At 48.9% G+C, this 21,124-nt stretch overlaps 1 protein-coding gene across 2 annotated transcripts in view; it reads left to right on the top strand.

Moving 5' to 3' along the window:
- The first annotated feature begins 314 nt into the window (after positions 1-314).
- Positions 315-21,124, top strand: part of LOC146830307 (uncharacterized) — a 98,641-nt gene continuing 77,831 nt past the window's right edge. Inside the window, exon 1 of one of the 2 annotated variants that reach the window (XM_085604498.1) lies at positions 315-374. The gene's annotated coding sequence lies outside the window, so the exon portion shown is untranslated. The remainder of the gene's footprint in view (positions 375-21,124) is intronic. The other variant, XM_085604497.1, reaches the window with a different exon arrangement.

Here is a 21,124-nt window from a genome sequence, read left to right on the forward strand (position 1 = left end):
ATCTATGAAATGTAGGCATGAGTTGTGACGTGCTGACTTCATTAAGTAACCTACCAAATGGCAGAGGCGAACGAAGCCTGCATTAACGTCTGCAAAACAATCTATCGGCGACCCAAGCAAGAGCTAATGGTGAGGGAAAAGATGAGTATCGTATCGTGGCTCAGGTTGCTTCGTCGGCCTCTCCTTGCGTAACCTGTACCATGTCAAGATGGCCGCCGCTGAAGAGAAATCAGTTTTAGTCGAGCTCCCCGCCATCTTAGAATGGGATAATCACTTTCATTACAGCACATCTCATTTCTACGTCCATTTCCATCACTGATTCTCTTCAGATACACTGGGGAGAGATGAACACGAATTTCGCAGCCGCCGGTCTGGTCAGTATCTGCTCGTCTTTTAGTCAATTATCCCCCTCTTTTGCCGCTACCTGCCACTCTCCAACACCTTTATATGATGCTCCGAGGCCTCTGCAGTCTTGGGGCTACTCTCACCCCGGTATAAACCGGCAGCACCAGGGTCCGACTTCCTGACCCCCATACAGCCTCAGTGAGTGCCCCTCCACCCACTTCCCCTCAGACTCGTCACTCCCGCGCCCCACGTACCTACCCGGTCTCAGTGCTGCTGTCAAAGCCCTTTCCAGCTTCGGTACTCCTCCTCCTTCTGCGATCCCTGTGCTCCATTGACCCCCTTCCAGCCTCAGTTCTTCTCAAGAGCTGCACTGTGTAAGGAATCTCCTGGACGCAGTCCTTGGAAAAAGGTGTACTTTTATTGTAAAGTAAAAACCCTTACACAAATCACTATGTACAATAGCGACTACATCCTTCCTTGAAGACTGCCCCAATCATCCTTCCAAACATTCTCTATTCCCCCCAACTCCCCTGATTCTATCTCACAGGATGTTGACATCCCAGTACGTTGTCCTGGGAGGGCCAACACTAGTAAGTGACTTAAATGACATCACAATACCCCTCCCTCCTTTTAATACACACACAAGACTATATAGTAATATAAATATGTGAAATATAAATTACTGTAAAATCGAAATGCATTACACTGTAAACATTACTATGGTCTACTATGAATAATTCCTATAATTTATTATAAAAAATACTACACCATCATTTTCAGCCTCAAGTATTACTGGTGTTCAAAATATACATGTTGTGAAGGATTGAAATTACATTAAACTCCACACTACAAGTAGTAGTGCATTAGAGTTGGTCCGCACCTTTAATCTCTGATATAATCGTGCATCTTTTTTGGTTCTTAGAACAACTCTACCAAACTTGCTCACTCTGTTAGCTACTTCTGAATTTTCCTCCATGAAATTTGAATCGTCTAATTCCTTACGCGCCCGAGATCCCTTTGCGAATGTGTGAGGCGCTACCCCACGGGGGAGACTGGAGCCGGTTATTGGCCTGGGAGGAGGCGGGAGTTATGACATTGGGAGACTTATATGAGGATGGTAACCTGCTCCCTTTTGACGACTTTAGGGAGCGGCATGATCTCCCGCGGGGGGACTTCCTATTCCATGCAGCCTTGACTGCGGCCGTCAGGAAGCACTGGCGGAAGGGGATGATAGAGCCGGACACCTCTCTTGCCTGTCAGTATGTAGTGATGGCGGCGGGTATCTTTAAGGCGGTGACTTGTCTCTATAGGTGGATTACTGGCGATATGCGGAAACCCCTGGCTGCCCTGCGCGTCAAGTGGGAAGCGGACCTGGGAGCACCTATTACGGACAAAAACTGGGAGGAAATCATGGAGCGCCCTTGGAAGTGTACACGAAATGCACGCTTCCTGCTTATACAGTTTTATGTTTTTCATAGGGCATACCTTACCCCTCACAAGATAGCTGAGTACTTTGGTGGGCCAGATGCTTGCCCCCGATGTGGTCATGGTGGGGTGACTTTTCTTCACATGTTCTGGGACTGCCCGCAGGTGACAGGGTTTTGGGAGGAAGTGGCGACGTTACTCCTGACGGTGACAGAGAGGGACTTGGAGGTAGGCCCGGGGGTCTGCTTGCTACATGGATTTCCGCATACTGCAAAGACTAAGGTCACCAGTAGGTTTATTGATCTAGGGCTGGTCCTGGCCAAGCGGGAGATTACTTCTCATTGGAAGGCGCGGCAAGGCCCTAATTTATTACGGTGGGCTAGGGAAATGGAGAAATGGGCGAGAAGTGAGGGGACTTATAAATTGTGTCTGGCTCGATGCAGTGAAAATGAAAGATCGCACGAATGGGCCCGGGCATGGATGGCGCTCCTGGACTTGTTCAAACGCTCGGCTGTGGGGGATGGGGGAGATCTGGTGGGGGATGATGGGACCCCGGTTCCTTGAGCGCCCTGTAACAGGCTTCCCCCTCTGCTCTTGAGGTACTCTCTGTTGGGATTGCTGGGAGGCGGACCCGACGTGTGGTGGATGAGGCTTTGATGTACATGTAATTCTGATAAGATACTGGCGACATGTTTGGGTGGGTGGGGTTCGTTAGGGGGGTTGCTGGGGGATGGGTCGGGGGGTATTTTGGCTGTATCGCACACTCACTGTGGATTACTCTTGTGGATGCACTACCTTGTAGCACGGATAATATTGGGGTGAATGCTGTACAGTCGTAGTTAATGTGGTGGGGTGATCACTGCAATACGTCCTGATTTGGTTGGAGGGCGGAATATTGGGGATGGGGATTGACTGCATTTTGTTCTGTGACCTAATAAAGTCTGTTTAAAAAAAAAAAAAAAAAAATGAAATTGAATCGTCTAAGCTTTTCTCACATGCATCCAACCCAGCCAGGTTGGTCAGCTGGCTATGCATTTGTTCACACCCATCACTCTTAGTTAACCAATTAAATTTGTTCCTTGAATGAATGGGCACTAGTTGTGTGTCATCCATTTGGTCATACACCCTCCCCCCTTACACAGAGAGACAGAAGAGAGATACCAGATCTTTCCCTCATTCAATAGTACGAAGTTACAGTAGAGTTTTTCTAGAAATAGGTGCGAAAAATGACTTTGCCCCTTTTTCAACATACTGCTTCTCAACTCTAGCTCTGTCACCCACTGCAATGTGCACAAGGTTCCTTTAATGCTTAATGTCATAAAGATTATTTTAACACATTCTCTACTCGCTTAAACTTTTGCTTAATATCTTCTGATGACCAGTCAACCTTTTTGGCTCCCGTCATCCACCCCACATTGTCCTCCCTCCATCAGCTCAAAAGGGCTACACCCCAAGGGGCATGATCAAGGCATTGTTTGGTATGCGATATATGACACATATGTTAAGAATGTTAGGGGCAGTCGTTTACAGACCCGAATGTTTTGTTTTCTTGTTTTACAAATGCTCTATAATAGTCATCTGCTTGGAAACCAATATACTGACTATTGTATGCTTTCACTACTTTGTAAAGTTTGCAATTGCTATCTCTGCTGACTCAATAAAAATAGTTTTGTAAAAAAAAAAAAAGGCTACACCCCGTAGAATTGCATGGAGTGATAGTGTAGGCCGAAATAGTAAGAAGCAACTCTTTCCTCCACTCCAGCTTATTGTTGTTGGCCAGTTGGATAATCCATTTGATTACACTGTTAAATCTCTCTACTGCACCATTACCAGCAGGATGGTACAGAGAAGTAGTTTTATGTGTGATACCATTCCGGTGCAATACATTTTTAAAGATCATTTCCCAACCCGAGCACACACGAGAACTCACAATTATATGAATATCTAATCAACATTTATGACATATTTCTTTTTTAATTTTCTTGATCTTTATATTCTTCCTTTATTGTCAAGCCAGCCAACACGTTTCGTCGTCTAGGGTATTCCCCACGACTTCCTCAGGGCTGGAAAAAAAATATAGATGTGGTTGTAGTGTGTGAAACATCACACACTGTACACACATGTCTTGTGGAAACCAAAACCATCCTCCTAAGTACATAGTATATGGTGCACTGTGGAAAACCATCCCAATAGCTTCTAAGCCAAGACCCACAAAGACATGGCTCTGCATATTCATATTATATGCAATCCTGTATTTTCTTATCATGTTAAATGTCTCAACAAAATAATTACGGTGAGGTGAAGTGGGACGTGGTGCAGTATATCCATATTTCTAGTTGTACCAATTAGTGACCAATCACACCCACTCAGTAGTCCAATAAATCATCCCTCAAAGTGTAACACGGTGCTCCAAATACCACTGGCACACAAAAGGTACCTGCATACCTGTCTTCCTGGAATGCAGCTTGTTAATACCTAAATAGTAATACAATCATATTCAGTTCATATATTCGGTCTAATATGATCCTGAACTATACACATCTATAATAAGTTTCTTAATCAAACATACTACCTCCACGCCAGTTGTACCTCCGTCCCGGCAAGCGCTTAAAATATTACCCTCAATTGGAAATCTGTGTGATGACATCCAATTTGTAATCCTGATACTAAACGTAATCACTCATTAGTATATAGTTAGTGTTAAAGCAGGAGTGCTTGTTCCGCAATCTCACCGTATAGTTTTTATTTTCGTGAATCATAAATTTCGTCAGTATCTGCATAACTTCGCTTGATAAATTTACATGCGAAATGTCTTTGAGTATCCAATTTTTGAATGCATTCTATATCCTGGCAATGTTCCCGTAATCTAGAATTAAAATATATGTCCGTGTTATATAAGACATGAGACGGGGAAGTTACATTAAAGACCGGCTAAGTCTAGTCTCCTGTTGCAACAAATCAACGGCTCTCCTATCTCCCGCCGAGTTTGTGTCCAATCGGATAGGACGCTCTGAACTGATATAAATACCGTCATCGTGCTGATGCCGCACTAGAGCGCGGTTCCATAAAACCCGATCTGGGTACCATATTAGAAGGGTGACTGCACTCGTTATGACGACCATTCGGGCGGAGTTGAGATTCTGACATGTGCTCAAATTAAATCTTCAATGCAATTCTTGTCTGTTAAGATCATGTTGTGCTTATGTTCACTAATGCTCTGTTCTCAAAACCGCATGTGAGTATATTTATATATGACCCGATCCGGGCGCCGTATTTCACGGGTGACAATGCTTATTATGGAAACCGCCTGGATGGAGTTGAGACTCCGAAATATGCTACAATCAAGTCTTGTATATTATCCTTGCCTTATAAGACAGTAACGGGCTAATATTCACTACTGCTGTCTCCTAGGTACTGCAAATAAATATATTTACATGTGATCCGATCTGGCAGTTACCAGAATTGGCACTATGCAGTGCATTAACTAACGATGTCTAGGGTTGTTCCAAATTGCAGCTTTGTTAGAGTTGCATAATGTAATGTTTTAGCGTGCGTCTAAGCGTAAAAGCGCTTGCTTGGTATTCTGGATAATATACTTCATGTATGGGAGTAGGGAAGGGTGCATTGTCAGAATAGAGGGAAGGAGATATTATTTATGAGGCCTTATTCTAATTCCAACCATATAGGTTGATATTCCAACTCATCAACAAACCACGTGGTACTTTGTTTGTTGATTAGATATTCACATAATTGAACTAAGTGGGTTCTCGGGTTGGGAATTGTGATAGAGATCATTTGTGGTCATATTTAAGGGGGTTGGGTGATTCTCCCTACCCTTGGAGCACTACGTTTGTAGATTGTATATGTACTAAACATACCCGTAAATAGTGAGCGCCAAGTAAACTGGTAAATCGTCACCCAATAGTGTATCACATTTTTATAAATGTTTGAGGTACACTGGAGAACATTGTCACTTATTTGATTCCAAATAATTTTATTACGTTTTCAGAAAGAACCAGCAGCAAAAACATACAAAATACAGTGGCAAAATAAAATAATTCAGGGATGTATCAGAATCACATCGTTATATAGATGGTTACAGTTGGCAAGGGACAAAAGCTCTGTATATACTGACTAACAGGCCATTTATAACTTACACTGTAATGGTATCCGTATACAGGTAATACAGGGATAGTCTATACAGTCACTAATATAGCATTTTTCTTATGATAACAAATCCTATCATGTAAGGCATTACACAGGTGAAATGGAAAACAGAAAGGAGTGTTAGCGGATAATCACCCCTAAGTTAAAGAAGCACGAAATGGAATCTTCTGCGGGCTTCAATGAGGATGTCATGGTTTGGAGGGCTCTGTTGTTGGGTATACTACGAGCAACCCAAGGAGATGTACAAAGGGCTCGTTCAGGGAGGTTTGAAGGTAAAGGAGGAGGCATCTAATGTACTCCACATTGCTCTGAGAGATGGGTGCCAAGGTTAGAGTTGTAATGTTATATTATCAGCGCCTCTGAGGAAGGCTAACCATTCTTGCCACATTTTAAAAGAGATTATTTTAAAGTTTTTCCAATTGTTAAGAATAATTTTTCAGGCGAGTATGAGCATCAAGTCTAAAAGATATCGGTCATTATTTTGTAGTTGAGGGTTGAGGAAGCCCAAGAGAACGTATGAGAATTCTCTTGTGGGTTTGATGTGAAAGGTGTGTTTTATGCATTCAAAGATCTTATCCCAAAAGGGTTGTAGAGTAGGGCAGTAAAATAGCATGTGAGCTAGGTGTCCTACTAATGAGTTGCAGTTCCAGCACATAGGGTTTTGACTAAGGTTAAGCATGTGTAATCTGAATGGCGTTCAGTACACTCTATTAATGATCATATACTTTGTTTGGGAGAGCGATGGCGTGATCTTATTCGCAAAAGGAGTCATGTGTATGCATTTCTAGTCAAATCTGATACTTCTAGTGTTAGGTTTGGCTACCCATTTCCGTTTTTTCTCAGTAAGTGTTTTACGAGGGTTTGCGAGAAGCAGTTTATATATTCTCCACACCAAGTGGACCAATTTGGTCAGTTGACTCCGCTTGTGGGGTAGCGAGGGGCTGACCGGTCTTATGGGATGCTTAGAGAGTTGGACTTTGAGTTTCAAGAATCTGTATCAGTCTATGTTGTCTAAACCTAATTCTTTTTGCAGAATAGAAAAGGGCTTAGACGAGGTGTCCTTGTAGATGTCTTTGATCAAATTAACACCATTTTGCAGCCAACGTTCCATAATCTTAGCTGCCCGTCTTTTTTAAGTCTAGGGTTGTTCCAAATTGCAGCTTTGTTAGAGTTGCATAATGTAATGTTTTAGCGTGCGTCTAAGCGTAAAAGCGTTTGCTTGGTATTCTGGATAATATACTTCATGTATGGGAGTAGGGAAGGGTGCATTGTCAGAATAGAGGGAAGGAGATATTATTTATGAGGCCTTATTCCAATTCCAACCATATAGGTTGATATTCCAACTCATCAACAAACCACGTGGTACCTTGTTTGCACCTTGTTTGCAGAGGAAGGCCGTTTGGTAGTTCCTAAAGTCAGGGAGGCCTACCATGGGAGAGATTCTCGCTTTCTTCCTTTGCTATTTAAAGTTATTAAAGGTTTTATTAATCAGTTGTAAATTCCAACGGGATTGCACGAAAAAGATATAGAAACTTAGGAAAAAATAACATTTTGATGATGTTACATCTGCCGATAATAGACAAATGTAGCTTATGCAGTCTCACGAGGTCTGCCTTAGTTTTGGCTATTAATGGCTCTATATTATCTTTAATGATATTGTCAGTGTTGGAAAACCACTCCCACACTAGAAGGGGTGGTGGTGGTCTTCCGGACACACTGTGGTAGCTTGGCTCGAGTGGTCAGGAATCAGGCTCCGTGCTAAGCATACAACATACCCAAACAATAACCATGCGTGCATCCGTTCCAAAAAACGACTCTACACCGTAAAAATTATGAAAATAACTTTCTTTATCTGCTTTTTCTCTTAGTTGCTGATTGGAGAAAATAAATAACAATCACAATATACAAACTTTTTAGAAAGTGCAGGACAAATAAATACTGGCTTAATGATTCAATAAATAGGGGTGATCATAAATACTGAAGGCATAAATAAAAGTGCAATACAGACAGGCAATTAAATATTCTGAGGCAATAAATACTGTAACCAATAAATATTGTGCATCAATAAATACAGTGGAACAATAAATAGGTTAAATACAATAAATACAGTGCCCCTAATAAATACTTAAAAGCTGACAGTGACACTCATGGATTCAGATCACTTTTGAATTCCTAAGGGCTGATTTGGCCCAGGCACAGCTTGAGGGGATGTGGAAGGCTTGGGGGTGTCTATTCCCTGGCTTGGACAAGGCTGAGGCCTAAACTGAGGTAGATCAAGGGGGGAATACCAGAGACCTGGCTCTCTCCCTCCACACAACTTCTCTAGATTAGTCCCAGCTCACCCCTGGCACAGTCAGGTTGGTTCCAGCACCTCCCTAGCCCCTTAGAGCAGTCTCTCAGGTCTCCACAGGGCCTTAGGCGCCCTCTACTCCACTTACTGCCCTTTTTCTGATGCTCCGACGCCGCTGGAGTCGTGTCGACGCCGTGGGGCGGTTCCAGTTCGATGTCGGCGGCCTCGGCACAATGTCAGTTCTTTGACGACGCCGGTAGGCGGCTCCGGTCTCGATGACAGCGGCCTCGGTTCGATCTCGACCTCCGATTCGATGGCGTCGGGCAGTCTTTACTCGATGTCGACCTCGGGCGGATCCGGTCCGATGGCGACCTCAACTTCGATGACGTCGGCCGGCCTTGACTCGATGTCGACTTCCGGCGGCTCCGGAGTGCGATCTCCACTCCCGACCTCCGGTGCTCCTCTCCTCAGGTTTCCGGCGACTCCGGAGTGCGACCTCCACTCCCGACCTCCGGCACGATTCTCACAGGTTCCGGCGACTCCGGAGTGCGATCCTCACTCCCGACCTCCGGTACACCTCACCTCGGTCTCCGACGACTCCGGAGGGCGGACTTCACTCCTCCGATGACGTCGCTCACTCGACCTCGGGTGACTTTCTCCTCGACCTCTGGTACTCCTCACGACCTCTGACGGCGCCCTCTCTTGACCTCCGGCGGCTCCGGGTACGACGTCTGCTTTTCCAGTCAGCGCCGCTTCTCCACCTCGGGCTCCAGGTCTCAGGCTACTCGACGTCGGACTCCAGGGAAACCAGTTTCCAGGTCAGGATCTTGCTGTTCTCTGTTTCTAAGGCCTGTTCCTGCTGTCCAGGTCCTTAGGATGGTTTTTCTGGCTTCTTCCCACACAGGGCTCCAGGCTGGGCTCAGTCAGTAGGGACTAGTATCACGGGTGGGTTTATGGACCCCACTCCAGGCACAAGTTTCCACCCCTGCTGCCTCACTCCTTCCTCCTTCAGGTTTCTGCTGCTCACTCTTCACCAGTCAGGTGCCAACTGCCAGCTCCAACTGCCAACTCTCTGTCTTAGCTTCCCAACATTCTAAACCGCCTCCAACTGTCACAGGGTTCTGGAATGTTCTGGAAGGTGCTGGTAGGTTCCAGTGGATGCTGGTGATGTCACAGGTGGCCACCATTTTGTGCTTCAGGCCCTCAGACAGAAGTTTCAGGGGTAGGTAAAATGGCTCCCTGAATCTGCAGCAACACTAAAAAGTCTGGTGGTTCCCAAAGAGGAAAAATTCAAACAGGGTTTGAGGCAAAAGTGGGACAAAATAAATAATGATGAGGAGGGACCACCCAAAGGGCTGACAGGTCTAACACGCGTCCCCCCCAGCTGAAAGTGGGGAGAGCTACCCAACCCCTTGGGAGTTCTCATCACTAAGGCGGAAATACCTTGAGAGACCGTCTGCATTGGCGTGGTCCACTCCAGGCCGATGTTCCACCTGAAAGTCCATTCCCTGTAGGGAAATAGACCACCTCAACAACTTGGGATTCTCCCCCTTCATTTGCATCAGCCAACGAAGGGGTCTGTGGTCGGTCTGAACTAGGAAGTGCGAGCCAAACAGGTATGGCCGCAACTTCTTCAGAGCCCATACCACTGCAAAGGCTTCACGCTCTATTGCACTCCACTTCTGTTCCCTGGGAAGTAGTCTCCGGGATAGGAAGACCACGGGTTGATCCAGACCCTCTTCGTTGAGTTGCGATAACACTGCCCCAATGCCATGTTCTGATGCATCTGTCTGGACAATGAACTCCTTGGAAAAGTCTGGGGCCCTTAAGACCGGGGCCTCGCACATGGCTTTCTTCAATTTCTCAAAGGCTTGCTGACAAGCCTCCGTCCAGACTACCCGTCGAGGTTGTTTCTTGGACGTGAGCTCCGTGAGGGGGGCTACGATGGTACCGTACCCCTTCACGAAGCGACGGTAGTATCCCGTGAGGCCCAAAAATGCTCGGACCTCAGTCTGTGTCTTGGGGGGTTCCCAGGCCATGATGGCCTCGATCTTCGCCTGGAGGGGTTGCACCGCTCCCCTACCCACCAAGTGTCCAAGGTACACTACCGACCCCTGCCCGATCTGGCACTTGCTGGCCTTGATCGTCAATCCAGCTTGTCTCAGGGCCTGGAGAACAGCTTGCAGGTGACGCAAGTGATCCTCCCAGCTGTTACTGAAGACGGCTATGTCATCCAGATAAGCAGCAGAGAAACTCTCCATTCCGGTGAGGATCTGGTTTACCAGGCGCTGAAACGTGGCAGGTGCGTTCTTGAGCCCAAAGGGCATCACACAGAACTGGTAGTGGCCATTGGGCGTGGAGAAGGCTGACCTTTCCCTTGCTCCATCAGTCAAAGAGATCTGCCAGTACCCAGAAGTAAGGTCAAAGGTACTTAGATATTGGGCAGCTCCCAGCCGGTCAATCAATTCATCCGCCCTAGGGATCGGATGAGCATCAGTTTTGGTCACTGAATTCAGTCCCCGATAGTCCACACAGAACCTCAGTTCTGGTTGGGCACCCGGTGGTGCAGCTTTTGGTACTAACACCACCGGACTGGACCAGGGGCTGCTAGAAGGTTCGATCACTCCTAGCTCCAGCATCTTAGTGACTTCACTATGAATGCTGGCCTTCACCTTGTCTGACATCCGGTAGATCTTGGACTTCACAGGTGGGCTGTCTCCTGTGTCCACGTCATGGACGCACAGGTGAGTCCTACCCGGGACAAGGGAGAACAACGAGGAGTACTGCCCCAGGACCTGGCGACAGTCCTCCTGCTGTTCAGGAGTTAGAGATGGGGAGAGAATCACTCCCTCCACCGACCCATCCTTCTCTTGAGACGCAAACAGATCAGGGAGAGGCTCGCTTTCCACGTCCTCTCCTCCGTCAGTCACCATCATCAAGATGACTTCGGGCCTCTCGTGGTGGGGTTTGAGGCGGTTGGCATGCAGCACCCGCAGGGGCTGACGAGGGGTCTTCAGGTCCACCAAGTAGGTAGCCTTACCCTTCTTCTCCAACACCTCAAAGGGTCCTGACCAGCGATCCTGGAGGGCACTAAGCTCTCCCGGTTCGATCACCCACACCTTCTGGCCAGGCTCCAACTCCACCGGGTGAGCATTGTGGTCATACCACGCCTTCATCACTGCTTGGCTGGCTTCCAAGTTGTCAGAAGCTTGCTTCCACAACTTAGCCATTTGGCTCCGGAAGGCCAGCATATAGCTCACCACATCCTGGGGAAGCTTTCTGGGAGTTCTTTCCCATCCGTCTCTCACCAGGTTGAGAGGTCCACGTACAGGGTGCCCATACAGAAGCTCGAAGGGGCTGAAGCCCACTCCCTTCTGTGGCACTTCCCTGTAGGAAAAAAGTAAACAGGGTAGGAGGACGTCCCATTTCCTCCGCAGGCTTTCAGGCAGACTTCTGATCATGCCCTTCAAGGTTTTATTAAACCTCTCCACCAGACCATTGGTCTGGGGGTGGTAAGGAGTTGTGAACCGGTATGTCACTCCACACTCCTTCCACATTGCCCGCATATACGCTGACATGAAGTTGGTCCCCCTGTCGGACACAACTTCCTTGGGAAAACCCACTCGGGTAAAGATTCCCATCAGGGCCCTTGCCACAACAGGTGCTGTTATGGTCCTCAGAGGTATTGCCTCTGGGTACCGTGTGGCATGATCCACCAGAACCAGGATAAACCTGTGACCAGCTGTAGTTGGCGGATCTAATGGACCCACAATGTCGATGCCCACCCTTTCAAAGGGGGTGCTAACGACAGGAAGTGGTTCCAGGGGAGCTTTCAGCTTCACCCCTGTTTTCCCACTGGCTTGGCAAGACACACATGTCCGGCAGTAGGTATCGGACGACACTTTCATCTGAGGCCAATAAAAGTGTGGGACAAGACGGGCGAAGGTCTTGTCTTGCCCCAAGTGTCCTGCCAATGGTATCTCGTGAGCCAACTCCAGAAGGAAGGCTCGGTAACGTTGAGGGACTACCAAGGCTCGTGACGATCCGTGTAGGGGTGCCTTGGGTTCACTGTAGAGGAGGCCATCCTCCCAGTAAACACTGTAGTTTCCTTCAACGTTCCCTGCTGCCTGGGCTTCGGCCTGTCGCCTCAGCCCCTCAAGGGTAGGGCACTCCCTCTGGCCCTGGCAGAATTCCTCCCTGGACGGGCCTCCCTCCACGTGCCACTCGGCCGGGATGGGTAGGTCCTCCAGTTTGGTAACGTCCCCCACCGCAGACTCCTGGTCCACCACCTCCGGTGGCCTATCCGTCCTACGGGGTGGGGACGCCGAGGCAGGCTCCTCCTGTCCTCGGTTCTTCCCTTGACTGGCAGCTGGCTGGGCCTTTGTTCCAGGCTCCAGCCGAAACGAACTCCCTCTTCGGGTAGTCGCGGACCTTGTGCTAACACAGGCCCAGTCAGGTGTACCCAGCATCTCGGTGTGAGTCCGGTATTCCACCTCCTTCCAAGCGTTGTGCTCCATGTCATTCCCCAGCAGACAATCGACTGGCACGGCAGGGCTTACGGCAACTCGAAGTGAACCTGCAACCCCCCCCCATTCAAAGGGAACCTCGGCCACTGGATAGTGGCCTGTTCTGCCGTCAGCCATCGCGGCTGGGTGGAGTACATCGGGAATTACCTGCTTTGGAGACACCAGTTGGCTACGCACCATAGTCATACTGGCTCCTGTGTCTCTCAGAGCCTCCCCTCTTTGGCCGTTGATGGTGACCCACTGCCCATACTTTGCGGTATTTGCGGGCACCTGGATCTTAGGAACCATCTCCCGTTCTCCCAGGGACACTAAAGTGACACCCGCCCACTCCCTTCCCTTAGTTAAGGGCATCTCCTCCCCGAGCACTACACTAGCTACTCCGGGGGTCTTTCCTCCAGTGGGAGGGGGTGGTCGTTTCAAGCACTTCGGATCTCCTTTATAGTGTCCAACGCCACCGCACTCATAGCAATGGACAACCCTTGGCTGCTGACTCTGGCCAGGATTAGGGTTTCTGGGTGGGTTAGCCCTAGGGGTGAATCCTGTTCCCTTCCCTTGGAAGTTATTTTGGGGGCCTTTGGAGAACTCCTTTTTCTTTTCCCCTCCCTCTTTCTTCTGGGGGGCGCCCTGTCCGGCCTTTTGAGTATCCCCTCCAGTCCCCCTTGTGGACACCCGGGTACTAGCCCAAATGTCCGCCTCCTCAGCAAGCTTCCGGGGACTGGTCAGCTTGCTATCCACCAGGTGTTGCCGCAGTTCAGGGAAACATTTCTCGAGCAGGTGTTCCTTCAGTACTAGGTCAAACAACCCCTCGTAGTTCCTCACTTCACTGCCCTGAATCCAACCTTCCAGTGCCTTCTTTGCATAGTCCAGGAAGTCCACCCAATTCTGCGTGCCCAGTTTGTGACTACCCCTGAACTTCTGTCTGTACTTTTCAGGTGTTAGTCCAAACTTTCTGATGAGCGCCAGTTTCATGGTGGGGTAGTGGGTCTGCTCATCCTCCTCGAGGGCCAATAAAGCATCCCTACCAGCTGGAGGCATGTACTTGTACAATCCCCCTCCCCAGTACTTCTCTGGAACCCCATGGGCCCTCAATGAGACCTCATAGGCCGCTAGCCACTTGGCGATATCGTCGCCCACTCCATAGCTAGCTACTATGTCCTTTGGCAGGTATGGTTTAGGTTCCCTGGTGATCTCTTGGGTTTGGCTGCCACCATTAGGAACAGGTTGTGCCCCGATTCTCAGGATCTGAAGATCTATTTCTTTCAGTCGTAATTCATGGGCCATCCTCTGCTCCTCCTTCTCCTTTTCCAGCCTTGCTAAGTCCCATGTGAGCTGTCTTTTCTCCCTCCGGTCTGTTAGCTCCACTTCAGACAAGCCACCGCTAGAGGCACTGCTGCCCTTCCTAGAAATGGTTCTGGGCCCTGCTGACAGGTTCCCCACCTCAGGTTGGTACATCTCAGCCCCCTCGGGGTCAGGCTCTCCATCCCTGTCTTCCTCCTCAGCCTTGCTTTCTCGGCGTGCCTCCCCCCAAGCCCTTAAGCTGGTTTGGAGTGCACCCTTCTTTGCTCCTGGGGGACAGTACACCCCCTCCCGCTGGCAAAACTCCCTGAGTTGGGCCACAGTGTACGTTTCTAGATTTTCTAGTACAAACTCCATCTTGCCCACTCAGGTTAGAGGACAGGTTTTTGTGCAGTAACTATGCAGGGGGGTACCTTTAATAATACCTCCTCCCACCACCAGAGTAAATTTGAAAAAAACAAAAACCCACAATTAGGAAGGCCGCTCTTGAGAAAACTCCCGGTGTAGGCCTATGGACTACCCACAGTTATTGTTGAGTATGCGTAGGCACAGCTCTATCCCACCACTGAACACCAATTTATGTTGGAAAACCACTCCCACACTAGAAGGGGTGGTGGTGGTCTTCCGGACACACTGTGGTAGCTTGGCTCGAGTGGTCAGGAATCAGGCTCCGTGCTAAGCATACAACATACCCAAACAATAACCATGCGTGCATCCGTTCCAAAAAACGACTCTACACCGTAAAAATTATGAAAATAACTTTCTTTATCTGCTTTTTCTCTTAGTTGCTGATTGGAGAAAATAAATAACAATCACAATATACAAACTTTTTAGAAAGTGCAGGACAAATAAATACTGGCTTAATGATTCAATAAATAGGGGTGATCATAAATACTGAAGGCATAAATAAAAGTGCAATACAGACAGGCAATTAAATATTCTGAGGCAATAAATACTGTAACCAATAAATATTGTGCATCAATAAATACTGTGGACCAATAAATACAGTGGAACAATAAATAGGTTAAATACAATAAATACAGTGCCCCTAATAAATACTTAAAAGCTGACAGTGACACTCATGGATTCAGATCACTTTTGAATTCCTAAGGGCTGATTTGGCCCAGGCACAGCTTGAGGGGATGTGGAAGGCTTGGGGGTGTCTATTCCCTGGCTTGGACAAGGCTGAGGCCTAAACTGAGGTAGATCAAGGGGGGAATACCAGAGACCTGGCTCTCTCCCTCCACACAACTTCTCTAGATTAGTCCCAGCTCACCCCTGGCACAGTCAGGTTGGTTCCAGCACCTCCCTAGCCCCTTAGAGCAGTCTCTCAGGTCTCCACAGGGCCTTAGGCGCCCTCTACTCCACTTACTGCCCTTTTTCTGATGCTCCGACGCCGCTGGAGTCGTGTCGACGCCGTGGGGCGGTTCCAGTTCGATGTCGGCGGCCTCGGCACAATGTCAGTTCTTTGACGACGCCGGTAGGCGGCTCCGGTCTCGATGACAGCGGCCTCGGTTCGATCTCGACCTCCGATTCGATGGCGTCGGGCAGTCTTTACTCGATGTCGACCTCGGGCGGATCCGGTCCGATGGCGACCTCAACTTCGATGATGTCGGCCGGCCTTGACTCGATGTCGACTTCCGGCGGCTCCGGAGTGCGATCTCCACTCCCGACCTCCGGTGCTCCTCTCCTCAGGTTTCCGGCGACTCCGGAGTGCGACCTCCACTCCCGACCTCCGGCACGATTCTCACAGGTTCCGGCGACTCCGGAGTGCGATCCTCACTCCCGACCTCCGGTACACCTCACCTCGGTCTCCGACGACTCCGGAGGGCGGACTTCACTCCTCCGATGACGTCGCTCACTCGACCTCGGGTGACTTTCTCCTCGACCTCTGGTACTCCTCACGACCTCTGACGGCGCCCTCTCTTGACCTCCGGCGGCTCCGGGTACGACGTCTGCTTTTCCAGTCAGCGCCGCTTCTCCACCTCGGGCTCCAGGTCTCAGGCTACTCGACGTCGGACTCCAGGGAAACCAGTTTCCAGGTCAGGATCTTGCTGTTCTCTGTTTCTAAGGCCTGTTCCTGCTGTCCAGGTCCTTAGGATGGTTTTTCTGGCTTCTTCCCACACAGGGCTCCAGGCTGGGCTCAGTCAGTAGGGACTAGTATCACGGGTGGGTTTATGGACCCCACTCCAGGCACAAGTTTCCACCCCTGCTGCCTCACTCCTTCCTCCTTCAGGTTTCTGCTGCTCACTCTTCACCAGTCAGGTGCCAACTGCCAGCTCCAACTGCCAACTCTCTGTCTTAGCTTCCCAACATTCTAAACCGCCTCCAACTGTCACAGGGTTCTGGAATGTTCTGGAAGGTGCTGGTAGGTTCCAGTGGATGCTGGTGATGTCACAGGTGGCCACCATTTTGTGCTTCAGGCCCTCAGACAGAAGTTTCAGGGGTAGGTAAAATGGCTCCCTGAATCTGCAGCAACACTAAAAAGTCTGGTGGTTCCCAAAGAGGAAAAATTCAAACAGGGTTTGAGGCAAAAGTGGGACAAAATAAATAATGATGAGGAGGGACCACCCAAAGGGCTGACAGGTCTAACAGTCAGTATTTGCAGATATGTCGATTCCTAAATATGTCGCATTTTTAACAGCACGTGTATCATTAATCGTTAGATCTTATTGCCAAAATTAGCGTTTTGCTACGGTTAAGGAAATAACCCGAGAGTGTTCCATATCTCGTCGCTTCTTCTTCGATATCGACTGTACCGATTTTGGGGTCGGTGTAAGAAACTGGCTCCAAAGTGAGGTACGGTGTGTATAGAGTCCAAGAGTCACCAGAGGTAGGCAGAGGCTAAAGTTAGATAGAACCTTACTCTCCAAAGTAGTAGCTTGGTCGAGCAGTAAGGCGGTATCAGAGGACAGTGTTAAGCATTTGGTGTACACACTCAGTCAGCAAATGAATTCACACACTCAAGAACTGAACTCCAGGCCAATTGTTTTTGTATAAAAATATAGCAAGCCTGGTACAGGTAAGCATTAAATACTTTTGAGTAATAGGTTACTGGATATAGAACTGTTGAAAAATGCAATAGGAATTGTACTTTGTTGGATTCACTGGGGAGCAGTAGTATGCAACACTTAGCAAATGCAGTACATTGAAATGAATAGGCTTTTTCAACAAATTGCAGGTAAGTTAGTTTTACGTTCCATTTTCTAGCTCAGTGCTGGATGCCTAGATTCAGCACTGGGACATTTCTTGAAAACAATTGAAAAAATGTGTTTTTGTTATTCGTGCGATTTTTAAAGAATATTTTCAGATTTCAAAACTCCACACTTAGAAACTTTTTGGCGCAGTACATTTAAATGAATAGGCTTCTACAATAAATTGCAGGTAAGTAACTTTTACAATACTTTTTCTAACTCAGTGCTGGATGCCTAGATTCAGCACTGGGACATTTCCTGTTAACAGCTGAGAAAATGAGTTTTGGTTATTGTTTCGATTTTCAAGGAATATTTCAAGTTTTCAAAACTCCACACTTAGTCGTATTTTCGAAAGAAAATTGTCAATGTTATTCTATGGAAGAAAAACAGGTTATCGGTTTGCAGGTAAGTAACCGACTGTGGGAGTTAAGGTTCTGGGGTTAGACTCAGGGGTCCCCCAGGGTAAGTGATGCACTGAGATTGCACCCTCAGCGGCACTAGGGCGGCCGGGTGCAGAGTGTTGAGGCCCAGTGTTATCCTATGGAGGATAGGGGGCTTCCGGTTGGTGGCTGCTGGCTAGCAGGCAACAAGGCTGTGGGAGAAAAGCTCCTAGGGTTTAGCTCAGGCCAAGTTGGGGACCAAAGTAGCACCAAACGTGCACCCTCAGTGGCACTAGGGCGGCCGGGTGCAGGGTGCTGTTTTGAGGTCGGGTGCCCTGTTGTTTCCAATAGAGAACCTCCGGGACAAAGAAACACTGTAGGCTCGGGGACGAGGATCTTCTGGGTGCGACCACCACTTAGAGGGGTAAGTTGGGATGTCGGGGGTTGGTTAGGCACTGTTGGTTTGGGCACACAAGGCCGTGGGGTGTTGGGTGCAGTGGTGCCTTGTGACGTCGGATTTTCTTACCCGCTCTGGTCGTGGTAGGGGGGGGGGTCCTCTGGATTGAAGCTGCGGGCGTTGTCTGGAGGCTTGAGGCAGGTCAGGGGGGGCCGGATCTCTGGTCAGGATCGCCAGGGGGACCTCCTCGTGGTGTTGGTTCACTTGAGCTCGGGCCAGGGTCGGCGGCTGCAGAGTGTGCTGGATTCGCGGTCTCTGGCTGGCACCAGAAGCTGCAGTTTAAACACGTCCAGTGTTCTCGGGAGGTAGAGTCCTTGAAGTGAAGACAGGCAGGTTATCCGGGGTTCGTGAGGTTGCTGGCTGCAGGACACGCCAGGATTTAGCAGAAGCAGGTTCGAGGGGAGACAGGCCTGTAGGGCTGGGGCCAAGTCAGTGGGCGTCGTCCTCTTGTTAGCTCTGCACGGCTCTTTGGTCCTTCTTCTTATCTTCTTTTCTTGTGATTTCGAATCTGAGGAAGCAAGGTTCAGGGTGCCCCGTAAATACTAAATATATGGGCGTTACAGGTAGGTAAAGGGCAGGGACCATTAGGTCCCTTCCCCGGGGTGGGTACACCCCCTATTCTGCCACTCTTCTGTGAGAGGGGGGCAGGAGCCCGTCCTTGGTTGGCTCGGTCCCACCATCCTCAAGAGGGCAGGGACTCGAGGTTGTGCTTCACCTCTCCTCCCCCGCCTGAGGGGTGGAGTTGGCAGAGGTGGGCACACCTCCTTTCCTCACTTGTTTTTCCTGCCGGTTCTCCCGCCCAAGTGGGGGGAGGGGGAACCAGTGGGGGCCAGTTGCTCAAAGCAGCAATTGGTCTGGAGAGGCTCACAAAGGCGGCACGCCTTTGAAGCTTCTCCTTCGTGAACCCTGCCCATCCTGGGGGAGGAGGCTTGGCACCTCGTCCCAGGATGTGCATTGTTTCAGGCCCCCGAGAGCAGCAGGCTCTCGACCCAGGGGTCCAGAAACATGTCTGGTGGTGGCAGCCTAAGCAGCCACTCAGTCAGGTCACTAGTAGTTGGTCAAATTTCAGGGGGCATTTCTAAGATGCCCTCTGTTGTGTACTTTACATTAAATCCCACACTGGCATCAGTGTGGGTTTAATGTGCTGAGAAGATTGATTACCCCGCCCCCCCCCAAACGAAAGATGATGAGACTAACCTTGCCCTAGAGAGTCTTCATTGTCTAAGTGGAAGAACCTGGAAAGTCCATCTGCATTGCCATGGGCAGTCCCAGGTCTGTGTTCCACTTCAAAGTCCATTCCCTGTAGGGAGATGGGACACCTCAACAGTTTAGGATTTTCTTCTTTCATTTGCATTAGCCATCTGAGAGGTCTTTGATCAGTTTGAACTAGGAAGTGAGTACCAAACAAGTATGGTCTCAACTTCTTCAGGGACTAAACCACAGCAAAGGCCTCCCTCTCAATGGCACTCCAACGCTGCTCCCTGGGGAGAAGCCTTCTGCTTATAAAAGCAACAGGTTGGTCTTGGCCTTCATCATTGGTCTGGGATAGGACCGCTCCTATCCCTAGCTCAGAGGCATCAGTCTGCACTATGAACTGCTTGGCATAATCTGGAGCCTTCAGAATTAGTGCTGAGCATATTGCTTCTTTCAGGGTGTCAAAAGCCTTTTGGCAACTAACTGTCCAGTTAACCCTTTTGGGCATCTTCTTAGAGGTGAGTTCTGTGAGGGGAGTCACAATGGACGCATATCCCTTCACAAATCTCCTGTATTACCCAGTCAAGCCAAGGAATGCCCTGACTTGGGTCTGGGTTGTTGGAGCTGCCCAGTCCAGGATAGCCTGGATCTTGGGCTGTAAGGGCTGTACCTGGCCTCCACCAACAAGGTGGCCCAAGTACACCACAGTGCCCTGCCCTATCTGGCATTTGGATGCCTTGATAGTAAGGCCTGCAGTTTGCAGGGCTTTTAAAACCTTCCCAAGGTGGATCAGGTGATCCTGCCAGGTGGCACTAAAGACAGCAATATCATCAAGATAAGCTTCACTAAAGGACTCCAACCCAGCAAGGACTTGATTCACCAACCTCTGGAAGGTGGCAGGGGCAATCTTTAATCCAAAGGGCATCACAGTGAACGGCTAGTGCCCATCAGGTGTGGAGAATGCTGTTTTTTCTTTTGCTCCAGGGGCCATGCCAATCTGCCAGTACCCTGCAGTTAAGTCAAAGGTACTTAGAAATTTGTCTGCCCCTAATTTATCTATCAACTCATCTGCTCTTGGGATAGGGTGAGCATCTGTCTTGTTTTTTTTTTTGAAAATTCTTTTTATTGGCATTTAGCTTTAAAAGTTGACAATTATCACGTTTCACGTAAATGACTGCAACATATACATAGCAGGATAGACCAGTGAGCATCTGTCTTGGTGACAGAGTTGAGCCCTCTATAGTCCACACAGAACCTCATTTCTCTCTTTCCACCCTGTGGATGAGGTTTGGGGACCAGAACCACTGGACTAGCCCAGGGGCTCTCAGACGGTTCAATAACCCCTAACTCCAGCATCTTGCCGACTTAAGCTTTGATGCTTTCCTTGACTTGGTCTGACTGTCGATAGATTTTGTTTTTGACAGGTGCACTGTCGCCAGTGACTGCATCATGGGTACACCAGTTTGTCAGACCAGGGAACATGGAAAAGAGCTTAGCATACTGTTGCAAGACTTGCTTGCAGTGAGTCTGCTGTTGGGCAGAGAGGGTGTCTGAAAATACAACTCCATCTCCTGACCCATCTTATGGGCTGTATGAGAGGAGGTCAGGGAGAGGTTCACTCTCTGCTTCCTGCTCCTCATCAGTCACCATCAGCATGGTGATGTCATCCCTGTCATTGTAGAGCTTTAGGCGGTTCACATGGATAACCCTTTTGGGTGTCCTGCTTGTGCCCAGTTCAACTAAGTAAGTGACCTCACGCTTTTTCTCTAGGATAGGGTAAGGGCCACTTCATCTGTCCTGGAGTGCCCTTGGTACCACTGGCTCCAAAACCCACACCATTTGCCCAGGTT

The sequence above is a fragment of the Triturus cristatus genome, chromosome 5_1, assembly GCF_964204655.1.
Source record: "Triturus cristatus chromosome 5_1, aTriCri1.1, whole genome shotgun sequence".
Classification (NCBI taxonomy): domain Eukaryota; kingdom Metazoa; phylum Chordata; class Amphibia; order Caudata; family Salamandridae; genus Triturus; species Triturus cristatus.